This window comes from Rhodnius prolixus, unplaced genomic scaffold, assembly GCF_049639745.1.
Source record: "Rhodnius prolixus isolate KJV_2025 unplaced genomic scaffold, Rpr scaffold_6, whole genome shotgun sequence".
NCBI classification, from domain to species: domain Eukaryota; kingdom Metazoa; phylum Arthropoda; class Insecta; order Hemiptera; family Reduviidae; genus Rhodnius; species Rhodnius prolixus.
Genome location: NW_027411634.1, coordinates 5645203 through 5653535, shown reverse-complemented (window position 1 = coordinate 5653535; position 8333 = coordinate 5645203). Strand labels below are relative to the sequence as shown.

Here is an 8333-nt window from a genome sequence, read left to right as displayed (position 1 = left end):
CATCATTAAAGCGAAAACCTCGAAAAAAAATATGTAAACTTAGCAAAGGTTTCACTTTTTGTTTTTTATGCATTTTTAAATTCTAAAGGAACAGGTGTGCTTGGAACGTAGAATACTTTTCATTTTTTTTATTTTGCACAATAGATTGACAAAAGTAAACAAATTAATAAATAGGTTACATGTGAAGCGGTAAAAAAATAAGCTAATAGCGAGTATAAGATAGTCCTGTATAAGTCTAGTAAGACGCAAACAGGGTTAAATATGAGTGTAAGTTGAACCTATATAAGTCTAGTGAGTTTCTAACGTGGTTAAATGTGAGTGTAAGATAAATCTATATATGTTTAGTGAGTCGTCAACATTCTTAAATGTAAGTGTAAATTGTTCAATATAAGCCTAAAGAGTCGTCAACTTGGTTAAATATGAATGTAAAATTGTTCTATACAGGCCTAGTGAGTCGTCAACATGGTTAAATATGAGTATGAGACACTTCTATATAAGTTTAGTTAGTCAGAATTTGCCACCAGGTAGCAGTGCTGTAACCTTCCTCTATATATAGCACAAATCCTTCCTCTGGCAACAGCACAAATTCTCGTCAGTACGACTTAATGCAGGAGGGTAGGTCGCTCTGTCTCTCCAAACGTATGTTATCTAGTCTAGTCTAACATTCATCACCTCTCTCCCAAAGAATCATGAGTGAAGGAGATGTTGTCGCTTCGACGGTTCATATCATTTTTAATAGATTCCTAACCAAATTAGTGGGAATATTCACACTGGATTGATGTTTTACGTCTTTTTCACTTGGGCTTCCATTGATGGACAGTTTTGCAGGCAGTGCTCTGGAATCCCCAGTATTTAATCCTGAAAATTAACATTATTGTAATTAAAATGTAATGAATTTCACCTAGCATAAGAAGCTATAGAAACACATCTGTAACAATTTATGTATAAAAAAAAGTTTAAATAAAAACAAATGTAATTAAACTAAAGAATTTATTTATTTTTTATTTTTTTCAGATACAAAAAAAAAGAATAATTTGTATGAAAAAAAGTTTTGGTTCTTGTTGTATCACTCCTAAAATAATAAATAATAAGATAAGACTTTCCTGGATGTGAATAACTTCATACTAATAATGGTCGTGCTGCTGGAAGTACAAAAGGACCCTTAAAAATTCATCTCTAGTAAAAGCTGCAAGTTTACAACAAGCCGATTGATGTTAGCGCCGCATGAACTTTAACAAATATTACATTAAACATGAGTAGGAGCGTTCACGAATTCTCGTCACAACATACGTATTGAAATTTTCTTTAAATAAAAAACTTTTCCTTAAACATAATAATGAAGTAATTCTATATTTTACATGCTAAGTATTATAGAATTGAAGAGCTTCTTCAAAACAATAAAATAAAATCGGGAAAAAAGGATTTTGCTAGATACAGGATAAAAAATTATCAACGCGAATAGTAAGATCAATGCGAACAGAAGAGCATTTACTATTTTCCAAAAGATTTTTGATTGGGGAGAGTGATATTCGTTGACAATTGGAAAGGTAGTAGTACCCCATGATTTCTGCATAACACCTTGTAATTATTATAGGCAACAAAAAGTATTAATGGTAACGAGTGCTTGGTGGATATTAAAGTAAAGGTGAAAAATTAAAGGGTCAAGTGACAAAAATAAGCAAAATACCTTATGAAGCCGATAGAAAAAGGTAAGGTCATGTTCACATAACACTAGCTCCAGCAAGTACTTCTCATTCTCCTCCTGCTTGTAGGCACTACTACCCTCTTCACTCTTGTTACGAAATAGTCAAAAAACATTACCTACGTAGGTTACTTAATATCATAAGGTTCCTTTTTATTAAATCTATACCTGTTGAGTTAATGACTCCTCAGTTATACTGTTAATGTAATATAAGTAGTCGATTTCATGTACAGGTCTAACTCGTGCTACAAGAATTAAGCTTACCGTAATCTACCTCGTCTTAGAATCTAGACTTGTGGTTTTCGTTACTTCACTTCCATATAGAACTAACACTTCTCGAACCTTACTTTTTATAGGTCTTCGTAAAGGCATAAGAATTTATTAGTCTTATGAAAATGAGGTTACGTCCGCAGTGCGTAATAATATTTGTAATTCTGACCGTACTAAGACGTATTTTTATTTTACCCCTTATCGTTTTTGGTCTTTCAACCATCTCAGAGGTAGAAAAACCACATCTGAATAAGGAATTCGAATTCACTGCTCACCCTGGGCCGCACAACACTTACTAACTGAGCAGACTAAGGGAGGTTACGTGGTGTTATCCAAAATATTAACGAATTGTCAAACATCTGTAAAAATTATTAATTAAAATAATTAAATTCTAGTACACGTTTAAAGGATTTTTTTTTTTTTTAGTTCTGTGCGAGTAATATTTTATAACTGAAAATTTGGAAATGTACATATTTTATACGAGGGAGGCGCGAGAATTTAAGTTCAAAACACGGACATTGTTGCATTTTCACTTCGAAATAATTATTGTTAAGTAAAATATGAATGAATATGCGATTCTAATCATTTAAAAAATGCGTAAAATCTTTAAAGGAAAACTTTTAATCAGCATAGAACATGAAATATGCTGGTATATTCAAGCTTTGTGAATGGCTTTCTGTCTGCATATTTCTGATACTAACATTTCTATCCGTTGCAGAAACACTTCAGTTTTTATAAAACAGAAACCTTATGAAATTGGTTCATAAAGTGTAAGATTTAATTAATTGAGAATGAACGATTCTACATTAAAATAATCAATGCATTATAAGACATACAAGTGGCCCAGATTGGATTTCTCCAAAGGAGCTTTCTTAGTATTATTCTACATTTTATTTATTCGGTTGATCTAGAAATTTTTTTTAATAGTTATCTGCAATATGTCCGCCATGTTCTCCTTCATACTTTTATTAACTAAGGCAGAGGAGTATTGTTCTTTCACACCGAGTAGCGTACATTCCAAATTACCATTGCAAAATTAATAGAAATTGAGGAAATCCCCTCTAGTTTTGTGCAAAAGAATAAGCTTTATTAATAACTACGACAGAGGTGGAATGCAATTACAGGGTAGCCCAGATTTATGTTACGATTGTAAAAAAATGCAAAAATAAATAATTCTTGTCTAGTTTGACTGGAGAAATTGAGAATTGAATTTGAAGTTACGATTGCAAAATTAATGGTAAAATAAGGAGTTCTCATCTCGTTTCACTGGAACGATTGAGATTTCTACTTCATTGCAAAAATAACAAAACCAAACGTTGATTGTACACAAAAGGAAGACCGAATTTGAAGTTACGATTGCAAAATTAATGGTAAAATAAGGAGTTCTCATCTCGTTTCACTGGAACGATTGAGATTTCTACTTCATTGCAAAAATAACAAAACCAAACGTTGATTGTACACAAAAGGAAGACCGAATTTGAAGTTACGATTGCAAAATTAATGGTATAATAAGGAGTTCTCATCTCGTTTCACTGGAACGATTGAGATTTCTACTTCATTGCAAAAATAACAAAACCAAACGTTGATTGTACACAAAAGGAAGACCGTGTTTGAAGTCACGAGTACAAAATAAATCGAAAATAATGAATTCTCGTCTAGTTTGTTGGATAGATTGAAATTTCTGCTTCATACATTTCATTATTAAGCAAGAGGTGAAATGTACACTCAGGGTAGCCCGAATGTGAAGTTACCACTCCAGAATTAATGAAAAAATTAGGAATTCTCGTTTAGAGTAACCTCAAGTATTATGAGTTATGCTTCAGTGAGTTAATAATTAAGCCAGATGTGGAATGTATACTCAGGGTAGTCTGAATTTCTAGTTACGATTGCATTATTAGTGAAAAAATATGAAAATTTCGTCGATAGTTACTGGAAAGATGGAGATTTTGGCTTCGGTGAATAAATAACTAAGCCTAAGTCACAGGTAGATTGTTCACTCAGGGTAGCCCGCATTTGAAGTTTGATTCCAGAATGAATGGAAAGATAAAAAATTCTTGAATAATTTAATAATAATATTAAGATTTCTGCTTTATACATTTAATTACAAAGCAAGAAGTGGAATGTTCACAACAGAATATGAAGTTACGTCTGAAAAATGAATGTATAAACAAGAAATTGTCATGTAGTTTTAAGGAAAAGAATGAGATTTCTGCTTTAGTGTTTTAATAACTAATCTAGACGTAAAATGTACACCCCGGGTTGCCCTAATTTGACGTTTGTTTTGCAAAATTATAGGAAAAATAAGGAATTTCCGTCAAGCGGCGTGCGCAATTTGAACAATCGGATTCACGTTTAAATTTCGAATCACAATTACAAAATAATTGAAAAATATGAAATTCTTGTCTAGTTTTGGACAAACGTATTTGATTTCTGATTCACTATATTATTAACTAAGACATAGTTGGATCGTACACCTAGAGTAGACTTTAATAATTAGAAGTTACGTTTCAGAATTAATGAAAAAAATTAAGAATTCTATTCTAGTTTGACTGAAAATATTGAGGTAGTTACTTAATATCATTAAATAAAGTTCCTATTTATTAAATCCAAATCTGTTGATTTAATAACTCCTTAGTTATACTGTTAATGTAATATTAGTGAATGTCATGTTCAGGTCTAACTCGTTCTATAAGCGAATTAACCTTATCGTACACATCTTCCTCGTCTTGGAATCTTGTCTTGTGGTTTTCGTTACTTCACTTTGATATAGAAATAACCCATCTTGAACTTTACCATTTACGGGCTTAAGAATTTACCAATCTGATGAGGATCAGGTTACGTCCGCAGAATATAATAATATTTGTAATTTTCAACCATCTCTCAGAAATAGAATAACTACATAATACTTGTTTTATTAATTGATTCTTCACAAAAATTTCCTAGGATAGATGTTTTACGTCTATTTCACTTGGGCTTCTATTGATGAACAGTTTTGCAGGCAGTACTCCAGCATCAGAGGTATTTAATCTGAAAATCAACATCATGTACAATCAACTATATTTATGTACCTAAAATAATTAGTTTTTACGGAGTATTTATATACTTGAATTAAGAATCTAAACAAAAAAAATCATTTATAATAATTGATTATGTATTCATAAAAATTAAATAAATGTGACTGCAATAAAACTAAAGCATTGATATGAAAGTTTAAATCATTTTTTAAAGTTCCTAATCCTTTCTTTCAGAGAAAATGAAATATATTTTCAAAAAACATACTTATTATTTATCAAAAAGATTACTTAGACTGAACAATACAACAAACATGCTACTAATATTCTAGTTTTTTGTTGTTTTTTTTTTATACAGAATAGAAATAGTTCTGTGATTGGAGAATATAACAGAATTTAAATCAAATTAAAACCTTTCAACAAAATTAAAACTTTTTTTCAGCTACAAAGATAAAAATTTATATGAAAAAAGTATTAGTTTATGTAGTATTACTCTGAACGTAGTAAATAATAGATAAGAATACTTGAAGAACAGTTCCACAATTAGAGAATCTAGTTTAGTTTATTATCAAAATAGAATGGATGCGAATTACCTCGTAAATAAGGTCGTACTTGCTGAAAGTATAGAAGGATCCTTCAAAATAATGAAATGAGTTATAATAGCGGAAGACGATACGCCCCAGCTGCCTATTTGAGATACTTGACTTAATTGATGCAAAAAGTTCAGTTTTGAAGAAGTAAAAAGACCAATCAAATTATATAATTAAATATTCTGAATGTGCAATCTGTACAACATTAATGTTTATGACTTAATAATTCACTTCAGTAAACCAATTTGATCACTAAAAAGCCCTAACATGATAGAGAATCATTAAAAGTGTAAGCACATTCACCTTTTTTTTAAAAAAAAAACGTAAATCTAAGTTCATGTACCTCTGGATAGTTTGAATTTAGGCAAATCATTGCACTTACTAGGTATCTAATCTATTACTTTATACTTTATTATTTATCTTTAGATAATAAGACATAATATCTTAACTGAGAAACAACATGCTGTAAGCTGAAAACAGGTACTTACTTAGTATCGCTGTAGGAGTTAAAACGTGTTACACAGCATAAAATGTCATCAATGTTATCAACCCAGCCATTTGTTTGAATTGAACTAGTTCAGAATTACCATTAGAATGTCGAAAGAACGCTGAGAACAAAATTAAAAATTATATAAACTATTATTTATACCATTGTTTCCATTGTATGTAATTTACAAACATGTCGGAAAAAATAAATTTTTAATAATTTAGAATTTAAAACTACTGGTGCGAACCTTTTAATGGTATCAGTGTTTACACTATTAACCAATCAACAATTTGTATTTGTGTTTAGCAATAACTGGCTGGTACGTTTTGACAAATTGTAATTTTTAATAAATTCTACCAAAGAAGAATACACATAGATATTATTTGAAAATATTATCTCCTTAAAATAGAGGGAAACAGGGCAATATCTCGTGATCTCATTAGAAAACGTTTCCCTTTCTTTTTTGTAATCGTGTTCAAAATCCTCCGTCTCATTACATCCCCTACAAAGAGGAGAGACCAATTTACCTACTCTAAACAAATATGACTTGCAAATACCATGGTTTACTCGCATTCTATTTATTATGGTAACAATTCTTTTGCCAAAATAACCATCTTTAAACCATACTTTATGGTTAACCTGTGGTACCATGGGTTTGTAAAATAAGCCCTTATCCGAATTTTCGTATTTCCGCTGCCATTTTTCCTATTTTTGATTTTTCTTTTTACCCAGCCCTTTAAATCTGATGGTGGAAGAGGGATCGCCAAGTACTCACCAGAACTACTGGCCTCCTTAGCAAGTAAATCTACCGTTTCATTATTACAAATACCACAATGAGCTTTGCACCAACCAAAATTAATGTTCTTTCCTTGTTTTTTCAGATTTATAAGAGCTTCGGCAATGTTAACTATTAAATGATTAGCGGATGCCAACTTCCAATGATATAGGGCATCTAGGGTGCTTCTACTATCACTAAATATGGTGATATCTGTAGCATTCAAAGTGTAAGAGTATACCATAGCCTGATGAATGGCGATCAGTTCGGCTGTATAAACGGTAGAATAGGCAGGCAGTTTAAACATTTTTCTTATATTGCTATTAGGATCAAAATAGGCACATCCCACTTCATTATTTATTTTGGAGCCGTCGATAAACAGTGTGTATGTGGAGGGAAATAGTTTAGAAATATCATCTAGAAATACTTTATTTACTATTGATTGCGGAATATTAGAATAGTCTTGTAAGAATTTAACCTGTGGCTGATTTTGTGAAATTATTTCTGAATTGGCATTGAAATATGGCAATTTATCTGAGATATATATCAGAGGTTTCAAATGCGAAACTTCTGTGAAACTAACTGACAACACGGGTGAGTTCTTATATCTCCAATAACGCAACTGTAAATCATTAATACTCAATAAACAAATTTGTTTATATAATTTTTCATTCCTGCACACAGTTTTCATAACATATCGATGACATAACTACTCTCTTCTGAGATTAACCGGCAGCTCGCTAGCTTCAGAATGCATAACATCAAGTGGTGTAGTTTTAGTGTAACCTAAACATAATCTTAACCTTTTGTTTTGAAGTAATTGTATAGGTTTAAGGGTTGACATTTTCGCTTGACCATAGAGAAAGGATCCGAAATCTATAATACTGCGTACAGTTGTCCTATAAAATAAAAGAGAAATATTTGATTCCGAACCCCAACACTTCTAATCACAAACTCGTAGTTAAAAGTAATAGTATACACAAAAAATGCTGCTTACCTGCAAGAAGTCCTTAACGCAGTAATGAAGCAAAAACTAGTTTTTAATTTCCTAGTAAGTTATCGCTTAATGCAAATAGATAATACAATCAGTTTTCTAAGGTATGTAAAGTTCTCGCAGACTTAGTTACAGCAGCATCAACTTAATACTATCAATAATAAATAAATAAACATCAAATTATGAGGTAAACAGGGAATTTTAAACATGGACATTTTTTTAGGGGAAAACGTCTTTTTAAAATACTGACGATATAAAATGTTTATCAACGTGGGTGAAGAACATTTAATAAATAATGCAAATTATTACTGTTGCTACATAATAAAGAGAATTTTTGGAGAAAACCGAATTACCTTTTTACCCTACTACCTAATAAGACAATTGTTTAGTTAGGAGGTTATTTCATGTTTATTTTAATAGTGTCAAAGTACATTTTCCTGCTACCTAGCGGTGATGGCTAAAACTATTTTCAATGTAATTACATCATTCTAGTTTAAGCTATTG

At 31.0% G+C, this 8333-nt stretch overlaps 1 long non-coding RNA gene across 7 annotated transcripts; it reads right to left on the bottom strand.

Moving 5' to 3' along the window:
• Positions 1–773: 773 nt before the first annotated feature.
• On the bottom strand, positions 774–8232 carry LOC141460423 (uncharacterized). Of its 7 annotated transcripts, none has more exons than XR_012462043.1 (5): positions 8183–8232; positions 7833–7980; positions 7639–7734; positions 6062–6181; positions 774–4999 (listed from the first exon to the last, which is right to left on the bottom strand). It is a non-coding gene; the product is annotated as an uncharacterized lncRNA (long non-coding RNA). The 7 variants fall into 7 exon arrangements; XR_012462045.1 differs by adding an exon at positions 5577–5670 and having other exon boundaries at positions 7833–8222; XR_012462047.1 differs by having other exon boundaries at positions 774–858; positions 1688–4999; positions 7833–8222.
• Positions 8233–8333: the final 101 nt, after the last annotated feature.